Source organism: Aegilops tauschii, chromosome 7 (genome assembly GCF_002575655.3).
Source record: "Aegilops tauschii subsp. strangulata cultivar AL8/78 chromosome 7, Aet v6.0, whole genome shotgun sequence".
Lineage (NCBI taxonomy): Eukaryota > Viridiplantae > Streptophyta > Magnoliopsida > Poales > Poaceae > Aegilops > Aegilops tauschii.
In genome coordinates, this window is record NC_053041.3 from 215,678,806 (window position 1) to 215,690,874 (window position 12,069).

Consider the following 12,069-nt stretch of genomic DNA (forward strand, 5'->3'; position numbering starts at 1 on the left):
CCAAAAACTTGATACACATATCAATTTCTGTTTCGCATTTTAAACTTCCAGTTTTATTAACTTTAATACACATATCAATTTCTGTTTCAGTAAATTTAACAGTGCTGATTTGAATTCTTTCTATCACATATTTCAATTATTTCAACAAACTAATTTCACTCATTTTAGAAAATAATTTCAATAGTTTCAGCAAAACTCATTATTTAAAAAATGAGTGTACTACAGAAACAACAACAAAAAAATCAATCTTTTTATATTTCAATCATGATTTCTGTTATACCAATTACACATATAAGAAAAAATTGACACAAACAATTTCAATTTATATTACCATAACTTGTTCAATACAAATCACACTGATATAACAAATTACACATATAAGAAATACTAATTTCATATATTTCAGACAAGTAATTTCATATATTGTCACAAATAAGTGAAACTGATTATTCAAATGGGTGACATAAACAATTTCAATTTCTTAGAAAAAAGGTGATTTTAGCTACTCCAAATTCATTTTTACTCAAAAAGAGTGAAATCCATTGTAGCTAATGTGACACAAACAATTTCAATTTATATCTCGACAACTTTTGCAATACATATCACACTGAAATAACAAAAGACACACTTAGAAAATACCAATTTCAAATATTTCAGACAAGTAATTTCATAATTTTTTAATTTTAATAAGAGAAATATTTCATACACATACCAGTTTCACTATTTTTTCACTTCTAAATGAACGAAGTATATTTCTGTTATTCGGGTATCTTATTGCACAAAAGAGTGAAACTCATTATTTCAAAGTACTGACATAAACCATTTCAAAAAAAAAATGAACCCCCAAGTTCTCATTCACATAATGAAGAGACAACAGTTTCATAAAGAGAAACATGCATTCCAATTTCTGAAAAAAATGCATTTCAACAAAAAAATACTTTCCAATTACAATTCTGTTTCACATCACGAATGTTAGTTTCACAAATCCGCATTTCACATCAGATATAGCAGTTTGACATATCTACATATCTATTTCGATTTCGGTACAACAATATCACATATATCACACAATCTGCTATAGATCTTCCCATCGATTTCAATTAGACACCTTCATTTCCATCAAATATAACAGTTCAATATATCACACAAGCAGGGGAGTTGTCCATCTAGTGAGGAAGCAAGGGGGGATCTCAAAACATGTACCATAAAACAAAAATCAGGAAGTAAACACAGAGATAAAGATATTAGGGGAGTTGTGCTTACTCGGGGGTGGACGCATATGGTCGTGGGCTTCATGACTCACCAGATCCGGTGGCGGTCATTCTTGGATTCGCCGGATCCGGTGACGACCCTGCTCGTCGAACCGTCGTGCTAGGTGGATGCTGTGGAGGAATAACAACGGAGCAGATCTCCCCAACGCCAGCGCCCACGGCAAGGCGGGGTCAGGAGGTTAGGACCGGTGGACTTTGTCGGTCCTAGAGGAGAGGTGGCGGCGATATGTGGATGTTAGATGGTACTAGGGTTGTTTGGGCAGGGAAGGCATCACTGGCAAATATATAGTATGGGTACTGAGTGAGAAGACCACATGACTTATATCTGATGGCTCAAAATATAACTTGTTTATGTCCACACAACAAATAATGGCGTGTCACCAAAATAGTAAAGTTATATGTAAACATCTGGATCCCATGTAATAATATATTCCAAAAACAACAATGCTAATTCGGCATAGAAACATATGTGCTTATATATACATATGATTTTTTTTCAAATATGGCAATACCAAAATGTTTTGCATGACAATTTTTCTTTGTTCTCTTGTTTGTTGCTCCTCTTGCCTTGTTCATTTCTAGAACTTGCGAGAATGCGACAAATCGAGTTGGAGTTAATGCACTTCAATGCGACAACAACAAAGTAGAGTCTAGAGTGGCTAGTGTTCGAATGTGTGTGGAAGAGGGAGGGGTTGCTAGTGTTCAATAATAACATAGGCCCCCTCACGGGTGACAATGTTACGACTCAGGGGGGCCTCACCATATAGAAAGTCGGCCTAACAGGCCGACGTATGGCCATTAGGTTGGTATATGCCTTGGGTCGTCATCTCGGCATGTGGGCTCTCTAGAAGGAGGGGTCTGGAAGACTTGGCAATCACGACAAGGAAGATGGCTGACAGTGTGAAATACAGTCAGATCCCTCGGTAGGGGTCCAAGCACAGCTGGAAGTCTTAGATTGAAGGTCACACAAGGGGTTTATCCAGGTTTGGGCCTCAAAAGAGTAATACCCTACGTCCTGCTTGTTTGGTTATTCATGGTGGAGGGATACCTCGTGCGAGAAGATACCAATAGTGCAGGCGGGTCCTATACAAACTGTTTTTACCCCCTTTCCACGACGGAGTTTTAAACCGCCGCCTTGCCTGTGTGTGCGATAGGTGGGTCCATCCCACACGACCCAGAAATAATCGCCGATAGTTCCTCCGGTCACCCACGCGGGGCAAAAAGAGCTCGTGGCGATCGGACGAGCCATCAAAAACAATTATACAGAGCAAATCATGTGAGATGTTCTTAGTAACCCACGCAGTGAATCCCAAACAAACGTTTTCATTCATGTGTACATCACACATAATTTTCCGCATCACATCATCTGTGATAGCGTTGCCATGACAGACGATATTCATAATTTTATCGTTTGTGTTGTTGGATGCATCACACACGGTACCTAGAAGAAACTGTATGGCATAGGCTGTCCATCACACACAGTTTTTATGTGAAAACGTTTGTGCAAGGTGGCCTATGATGTGATAGGTGGGAACCCGATGAACGAGTTCACGCCTGAGGGTGGTCCGATCTTCACGTCGTAGGATCGAATCGGGATGGATAACTAGCTGCAAGCAGCCGGGATAACTAGCTTTATACCTACCAAGGTTGGATGCAACCCATACATTGGGGACGGCTGACCGAAGCTACCAGAACTCCAACCTGCTGTCCGAACAATAGCATAACCACAAACGGGGACTAACCCACACAAAATGGCCGGAACCGTAGAGCACGAATTAGGGGGAACCAAAGGATCCTTCTCGCGAATTCGGATGAACTCGCAAGATCAAAGGTAGCAAGGATCTCTCGGATCTCTCTAGCAGTCTTGCTGCATAAGCTTGTAGCTGATTGGCTTGACAAAAGGTTCTTTCTAGAGGATGGGGGAGGTGGGGTTTTATAGCAGGGACAACCCCCTTAGCTAGGTGTGAAAATGGTTTCAAAAGTAAACAAGTTTGGATGGCTTCCTTGGGGGAATAAGCAGTCAACTTTGGGAGTTGTTGGAGAACTCCTCGGAAATTCGCGAAGCCTTGACACCCTGGACACCTTCCACGAGATTGGCTAGAACTTTTGACTCACAACTCCAAATGATGTGAGGTTTTTTTGCATTGGAGAGATAATTTGATGTAGCTTTTTGTGATGTACCCCTATGGCCCCGTCCCTCCACCACATGGGTGTGGCAGAATAAAACATCATAGGTAAAAACTAATAGCATCAGCTTCACTTGAAAGTTGTTATCTCCAAACTTGTTCCTCCAAACCGGTTGCTTCAAGAGCTCATAGGTTGTTGGATTTCTTCCATGTGATATCTAAGTTCAACCAACAACAATGGGGATGAAAGTGCAACCATGTATTCAAGATTATAGTATGAACTTAAGTTAGCGTTCACTTGGGCATGTGTTTGCTTGATTCGGCTTAGTAATTATTTCCAACTAAATTTTGCACATTTCTGAAAAGTCATGTATGATGTACCCATGTGCTCATCATCCTCCCTCCCTTGATGAAGAGTCGTCCTCAACTCTCGTTGATCTACAAAAGATAAGTAGAAAGGAAGTAGATAATATTCATGCAAAGGAATAATGCAATCCTCATTTGTAGCTTTCACCTTAGAATTGTGTTTCATCTGATCATGCATTTGTTTATCACAACTTGGAGTTTGTCTAGGGATGATCGGTGTTGTTTCAATGATTGAGATGTCCTCATCACCCCCTCTCTTGAAAAAGAGTCGTCCTCAACTCTACCTGGTCATCACACAAAAGAAATCAGGGCAATAGCAAACCATAATGCAAAGGTTTCATGATATAGAGATTTTTAGTTTTCAAGTTTGCTACCTTATTGGATGATGCCAACATGATATTTTGTTCGGCTTAGGAGTTCCTTCTACCAAACATTTCCATGGAGCACAAATTTATAACCAACCATGAGCATGTCCATATCATCCTCCCTCTCTTGGAGAAAAGTCGTCCTTGATTTTACTCGGTCTACAAAATTATAACACAAGACACTAGAAAATAACTAGGGAAAGAAAAAAGTTGAACATTTTTGTGTGGATCTCAAGTTCCGTGAATACATTTTTTCCATCATGGTTGAACAACTTATATTCATGGATTGATGGTGCGCTGAAGGATGTGCCCAATATTTTTTCTCTTATTTCATTTCGCCATTGTTTCAATGGTTTATATGTGCATACGTCGGGGTGCATCAAAATGGAAGATCCTTTTTGTTTTACCTTATTGAGTACTTGAATGCCTTTCTGAAAATCAATCTTCACACACGCACCTTGTGTAGTGGTACTCCATGTCCTCCATATTTGTTCTTGGATCTCGATCTCCCATCATTGCAAGTGGGCTGATAGGTATGCCTTTTGCACCTGCACATATTTCAAAGACGGAGAATTTTGTGAAAGGTTAGCTATTGAATGTTCCTCTCTCTTTTCATTTGGTGGACTACTAATTTCCCATGGTGGTGGATCACTCATCTCGCTATTGTCTTGTTGAAAAATATCAACCTCACAATTAGTGGACTCACACAACTCATTAATCCTCTCTCCGTAAATGTGTGGTATATCTAGGTGGGGATCTTGCATTTCTCTAATCTCATGATGAACAATCTAATCCTCATATTTTGTGGACTCACTCACCTCACTTTTCTTATCACACTCAATATATGGAATTGTGGAAAGTGGACACTCTTCCTCACATTTGGTGGAGTCACTCAACTCATTTTTCTTTTCACTCTCAAGTGTTGGGATTTTTCAAAGTGGACACTCTTCCTCACTTTTGGCGGAGTCACTCAGCTTGCTTTTCTTATCACTCTCAAGTTGTGGGATTTTGGATTGTGAACTCTCTTCCTCACAAGGAATTTGTGGCACATGTTTCCTGGATGTTGGGACAATAGTGGTGGTCAAGATGGGAACATTAGGAATGAACTTCTCATGTAAACATGGGCTATGAATCACCGGAGTCGGTTCATCAACCACGGTCATGTTTTGTTGTGGGTCGTCGCTGTGCCGATGGGTGCCATAACTTTGTTGTCTGCCATGACGTCCTTGCTATGATTCATGAGCAGCAACAACACTCCTAGGGGCAGAAGTAGCTTGCCCTCGAGCATGTCGTCCTTACCGCATTTCAGGAGCAATAGCAGCACACCCACGAGCAGTAGCGACACCATGCCCTTGAGCATTGTTTCTTTGCTGCACTTCATGAGCACGAGGGTATTGTCGGTGTTGAACCCTATCACCACCTGCTGGAGGACGCTCGTGAAGCATCCGCTCCATGGCTCAGAGTATGTTGTTCTCGAGTTCCTGCACATCAGAGCGGGTGGCCGAACAATTTTCTCCACCATGATTCTTTCAAAACGTACTTGGTGTAGATCCTGCCATGTTAGTGGTGCTACAAAAGTGGAATAGGATAATTTTTGTGGTATCACACAACCTCACCGCTTACTCACTGTAACATCCCAAATTTTCAATTTGGTATGTTATACATAGATCATCATTGCATATCATATTTTATTGCATTTTGACAAATCCTCGATAAATCCTAAGCAACTCAAGCACCCTCGGAGAGAGTTGGGGATTTTCTCGAATTTTCATATTTGATTTCCATCAAATAATAAAACGAGGATTTTTGGTTTTAATTATTTTCTCTCAGGAAAAATATTTCAAAAAAATAAATAAGAGGAGAAAATATGACTTCTCCAAAAAAATTGAAATATTGGAGGAAAAGTGTTAAAATCATTTATTGGATTTTATTCGGAGTTTTGTTTGCAATTTTAATTGCATTAAAAAAATATTGCATGTTTTCAAAAATTTATTTTGTCTCAAAAAAATGTTCACCCTGTTCTAAATATTCTAGCTACACGGGGAAAATTTGTTTTATCTTTTTTAGATTTTTATTTATTTTTCTATGAATTTTTCGGCGGAACATTAAAAAAAAACCGCGCCGCGCCCGGCCGCCCGAGGCCCAGCCGAGCCGCCGGCCCACCCCGCCGTCTCCCTCGCGCAGCCGCCGCCACCGTGCCCGAGTCCGCCTCGAGCACGGCCGCCGCCGCCTTGCCCCCTCCCCCACGCCACCAGCCCCCCCTCATAAATACCCCGCCGCCGCCGCCCTCCCTCTCACCCGAGCCCGCCCGAGCCGCCGCCGCCCCGCTCGCCGCTCGCCGCCGCCGGAGCCGCCCACGCCGCCCCGAGCCCCGCCGCAGCCTCGCCGGAGCCAGCCGAGCCCCGCCGGAGCCCGCCCCGACGAGGTATTGCCTCGCCGTCGTTTGCCGGTTTTGTTTAAAAAAAACGTTCGTTTAAAAAAACCCTAGATCGGTTTATTTCTTCGGTTTTGTTATTTTGTGAGCGTTCACCGACTCGTCCGTTTTAGCGGACGCGCTCGTCGGATTGTCTCTGTTAACGAACGTCCGTTCTTTAACCGTTCGTCCGTTTTTCTTTTTCGTCGGCTTTTTCCGCGATTATCTCAGATCTCGATTTCTGATCGAATCTTCGTTTCTGTTTAACTTTTCGCTCGTTTATCGGAATCAGGCGATTCAAGCGCCTAGAGTTTCGTCTCGAAATTCTATTTCCGTTTAACCTACTCAAACAAGTTTTTGCTACTGTAAAATTTGACCTAGATCCAGATTAGTAAACGAAGCTTGTTTCTTTCGCCGTTTGACTTTCGTTGCTTCGTTCGAGTTGATTCTTTTTGCAAACCGGAGTTCTTAAGTTGAACTTTCTGGTTGGATCTTTCATTCGAGTTTTACCTGTGCATTAGATGAGTACTGATTGTCTGCTTGTTTGTTTGCGATAGAGTACCCGGAGTGTGCCGCTTGTTACTTCGAATCGCTAGGTTTCGCGGATCATCAGCAAGGCAAGTAACACTTTGATCATACTTTCCATACCCAGTTTTATTGCATTAGATCTATTCCTCAAACAATTGCATGATTAGGATCTAATTAAATTGTGGGATTTTGGGAAGTAGTTGAGGTAGTACCTATTATCTGTTTTCTTATCAAACCCTTGGGAGATTCTTCTACGTTGCTATTATATTGCCATGCTATGCTCGTAGACGTGGATTGGTTTTTGAGAGATATTCATGACAGATGTGAGATTGTTAATAATGGTTTACCTAAGGTGGCAACTAAAACTCACATCTGGGTGGATTGAGGCACCTGGAGAATCCAGTGTTGTCTGTATGTATAAGGACCGCCACCCAGGCTCAAAGGGATCATAAGATTATTCATGCTAGAAACTTCCGTGTGCAGCCACAAGCCATTATGGGCTCTAGCATAGTTGAGTAGGTTACATGATCTCTTGAAGAGGTGGGCTAGCAGATGTAGGGGAAAGTAGGTGTACCGGTCCACCCGGAGTAAAGAGTGATTGTTCCTGAAAGACTGTGTCTCGGTCATCCGTTTCTCAAACATCATGCAGTGCGAGAATCAAGCGGAGGCGATCGAGTCTTGTGGGGAAAAGTGCGCAAACCTCTGCAGAGTGTACAAACTAATCATGGTTAGCCGTGTCCCCGGTTATGGACAATTTGAGTATCTAGTACCTGGATTATCATTTGAATCTCATCACCATGTTACTTTTAATTAATTTTGCTGGGTTAATGATGATTCTTAATTGGGATTGAGATGCTGTCAACCATCTCAATGTTTCACAACCACCATGATAGTTAAATAAATGTTATTCCTTTGAAGTAGGGAAAAATTGGCTTTTCGCAAAAACTTAACCGTAGAGCTTTCCACCAGCCATATATGCATGAAGTATAGCCTTATTATTGTTCATTATTCTCTATGTGTTACTTTGCCAGCATATTCTATGTGCTGACCCGTTTTCGGGCTGCAACGTTTCATGTTGCAGACTTTTCAGACGACGAGTAAGGTGCCTTAGGTCGTGGTCTTATACTCAGTGATGCCGCTGGAGTTGATGGACTCACTTATCTTCCAAGTCTTCCGCTGTTATCGTATTTAGATGGCCTTAAGCCATATTTATCATACTTCATCTCTTTGGAGATATTCGATGTAATAAGTGTGTGATTGCTACTCTGTTATAAATCCTCCATTTGAACTGTGCGTGTCAGCATTACTGATCCAGGGATGACACTGGTGCACAGCAGCACAGACCATTTGAGGTCTGGTCGCTACAAAGGTGGTATCAGAGCACACGCTGACTGTAGGACACGACCACTAAGCTTAAGCCCTAGAACACTTCTCTCTTCTCATTTCTGACCCCTCTCCTTTTTCTACTCTTTTAGGAATGGCGGATGCAAGGAGCAAGTTCATGCAACCAGATGAAGACACGCCTTTTGGTCGACACTTGAAGGAAGTCACTAAGTATTTGAACATAGGAATACCAAGCATCACCGGAACCTACAACGCCACATTACCCGAAGAGGAGAGCTGGAAGATTCAAGTTCACATTCCAGGAAGGACATTTGTGCCAGTTACTGAACCCATAAGATTGGTTTTCGAAGCACCAACCTGGAGTTTAGGGAAGAGCATGGCCGCTCGCATCACTATGGGACGCATTGGAGAAGTCTACCACCAGGAGTTTAAGGATACAATTTATCAGATTTGCGGACGCCGAGACGCGCAATGGGAGATGATCAGAACCAAGAAGGATGGATCAATTGCAGCTTTCATCCAGGAGCAAAACCAACACATTCGTCGCCAGGAGAACCAGTTGTGCACGGACAAGGAAGAACTGAAGAAGGCATTAACCAAGATCAAGGAGCTGGAGGAAGAACTCAAGGCTACACGCGAGGATTATATGGAGGAAATCATCGCACTAGTAGGGAAGAATGACGACCTGGAGAAGAAGATTGGAGTATTCATGGGAAATCCAGTGCCAAAAGCAAAGGTTGACGAATGCGCTTGCCCGGATAACTACATCATCATCGACGACACTGACTCAGAACCAAGTGAAGATGACTTTGTTGATGAAGCTGGAGCAGACATCATGGAATCTTCAACGGATCAGAATTTCTAGTAGACCACCATATCAGTAGTAGTTTCCCCCCATTTAATAGTATAGTTCAAGCACTTTGTAACGCTAGTTAGATCGATTGTTATGCCTTGTTTGAATTGATTGAGTGATATTGATTGTATTTGTCTCATGAGCATATGGGTAGTGTTTTCCCTCTAGACCTCATTCTATTCTTAACTCTCATCTTTTCTAACCCAGCAGATGCCTCCGAGACGCGACACCGGATTTGTTTTCCCACCGGAGATCACCCAGTTGATTCAGCAACAGAATGCCCTGATGCAAGTGTTAGTGCAGAACCAAGGCAACAACAACAACAACCCACCGCCACCACCGCCTGATGATCACTTAGCCCGTTTCTTGAGGCTAAACCCGCCGGTGTTTTCCAGTAGCACCGGGCCGATTGTTGCAAATGATTGGCTCCGCAAAGTTGGAAGGGAGTTGACCACTACGGGATGCACAGATGCGGAAAGAGTGCGTTTTGCCGCACATCAGCTTGATGGACCCACAGCATCATGGTGGGAGAATTATACAGCCACGCACCCTATTGACACTGTCACATGGGACCAGTTTCAGCAAGCTTTCCGTACAGCTCATGTTTCAGCAGGAGCTATGGCTATGAAGAAGCGCGAGTTTCGCAACCTACGCCAAGGAGGACGCACCGTAGGCCAGTATGTGGAGGATTTCAGTAAGTTAGCACGTTATGCACCAGATGACGTTGCTACAGATGTTGCCAAGCAGGAGAAATTTTTGGAAGGACTGAATGATGAACTGATTATGCAGTTGATGGTAGCAACCTTCAACAACTACCAGGAGCTGGTAGATAGAGCTCTCATGATTGAAGGAAAGCAACAGCAGATTGAAAACCGTAAGAGGAAGTATGGACAAGGGAAGTACAATTCTGGAGCTCAGCAGAAGCCACGATTTGCCCCGAAACTGGGAGGACAGTTTCAGCATACCCATGGAGGAGGTAGTTCGCACAACCATAATGGCTCCAAGAATGGTAATGGGAATGGAGGAACCAACGGACAGAACCGCACCAACCCATCTACCCCAGCCAAGAGGGATCTAAGTCACGTTACTTGTTTCAAATGCCAGAAGACTGGACATTATGCAACTGATTGTCCTGAAGCCCAAAATGGAAATGGCAATGGAAGCTCTGGGAAGAAGCCGAACCCATTCAACAAAGGACATGTGAACCACGTGAGCGTGGAGGAGGTTGAAGCTCAGCCTGATGCAGTAATAGGTAAGTTTTTGGTTAAGTCATTTACTGCAACCGTTCTTTTCGATACTGGTGCATCGCATTCATACATATCAAGGGGATTTGTGAATAAGTTTAAGCTGTCCACCCAAGTTCTCAAAACCCCTATGTTAGTAACCTCGCCAGGAGCAGAGTATATGGCAAGCCAAGGATGTTTTCAGATACCATTGGCCATTGGTAGGCATGTTTTCCCCTCAGACCTCATAGTTTTGGAGTCGCAAGGTTTGGATGTGATTTTGGGAATGGATTGGCTATCGTTGTATGGAGGAAACATCGATTGTGCCAGCAAGACGATTTTGCTTACCACCCCAGAAGGAAAAAGGATCAAGTATGTATCCCGGCATATGCCGAAGAGGACTCAAGTGAATTCCTTATCAGGAGTTGTACAGGAGGAAGTACCAGTGGTGAAGGATTACCCGGATGTATTTCCAGAAGAGTTGCCAGGCATGCCACCAGATAGAGACATTGAGTTCTTGATGGAACTTTTGCCAGGCACAGGGCCAATATCTAAGAGACCGTACAGGATGCCCGCAAAAGATTTGGAGGAAATTAAGAAGCAGATCAAGGAGTTACTGGATAAAGGCTATATTCGCCCAAGTTCGTCACCTTGGGGATCACCAGTACTTCTAGTGGAAAAGAAAGATGGATCGCTGAGGATGGTTGTTGATTACCGTGGATTGAATGAAGTGACCATCAAAAACAAGTACCCGCTGCCGATGATCAATGATTTGTTTGACCGCCTACAAGGAGCTAAAGTATTTTCCAAGATCGATCTACGATCAGGATACCATTAGTTAAAGATTCGAGAGTAGGATATACCTAAGACGGCTTTTACCACCAGATATGGATTGTATGAGTATACCGTTATGTCATTTGGTCTGACTAACGCACCTGCCTATTTTATGAACCTGATGAACAAAGTGTTTATGGAGTTTTTGGATAAGTTCGTCGTGGTGTTCATTGACGATATTTTAGTCTTTTCCAAGAATGAGGAAGAGCATGAGGAGCATTTACGATTGGTACTTGAGAAGCTCAGAGAACATCAGTTATATGCCAAGTTCAGCAAATGCGAATTTTGGCTGAAGGAAGTTGGATTCCTTGGACATGTTATTTCTGGAGAAGGAATAGCAGTAGACCCTACCAAGGTTGACACAGTAACAAGTTGGGAATCACCCACGACAGTTGGAGAAATCCGGAGTTTTCTTGGACTTGCAGGATACTACCGGAGATTCATCGAGAATTTCTCGAAGATTGCTAAGCCCATGACTGAGCTATTGAAAAAGGACACCAAATTCAATTGGACTGAGGAATGTGAAGCTAGTTTCGAAGAGTTGAAGAAACGATTGGTTACATCACCAGTGTTGATTCTGCCAGATCAACGCAAGGATTATGAAGTTTATTGCGACGCTTCACGTCGAGGACTTGGAGCAGTGCTTATGCAGGAAGGAAGAGTTGTGTCATATGCTTCACGACAACTTAAACCCCATGAGAAGAATTATGCTATGCATGATTTGGAGTTAGCAGCCGTGGTGCATG

At 42.8% G+C, this 12,069-nt stretch overlaps 1 long non-coding RNA gene across 1 annotated transcript; it reads right to left on the reverse strand.

Moving 5' to 3' along the window:
- Positions 1-302: 302 nt before the first annotated feature.
- On the reverse strand, positions 303-1,510 carry LOC120968526 (uncharacterized). Its single transcript, XR_005763066.3, has 2 exons — positions 1,264-1,510; positions 303-1,166 (listed from the first exon to the last, which is right to left on the reverse strand). It is a non-coding gene; the product is annotated as an uncharacterized lncRNA (long non-coding RNA).
- Between the last annotated feature and the right edge of the window lie 10,559 nt (positions 1,511-12,069).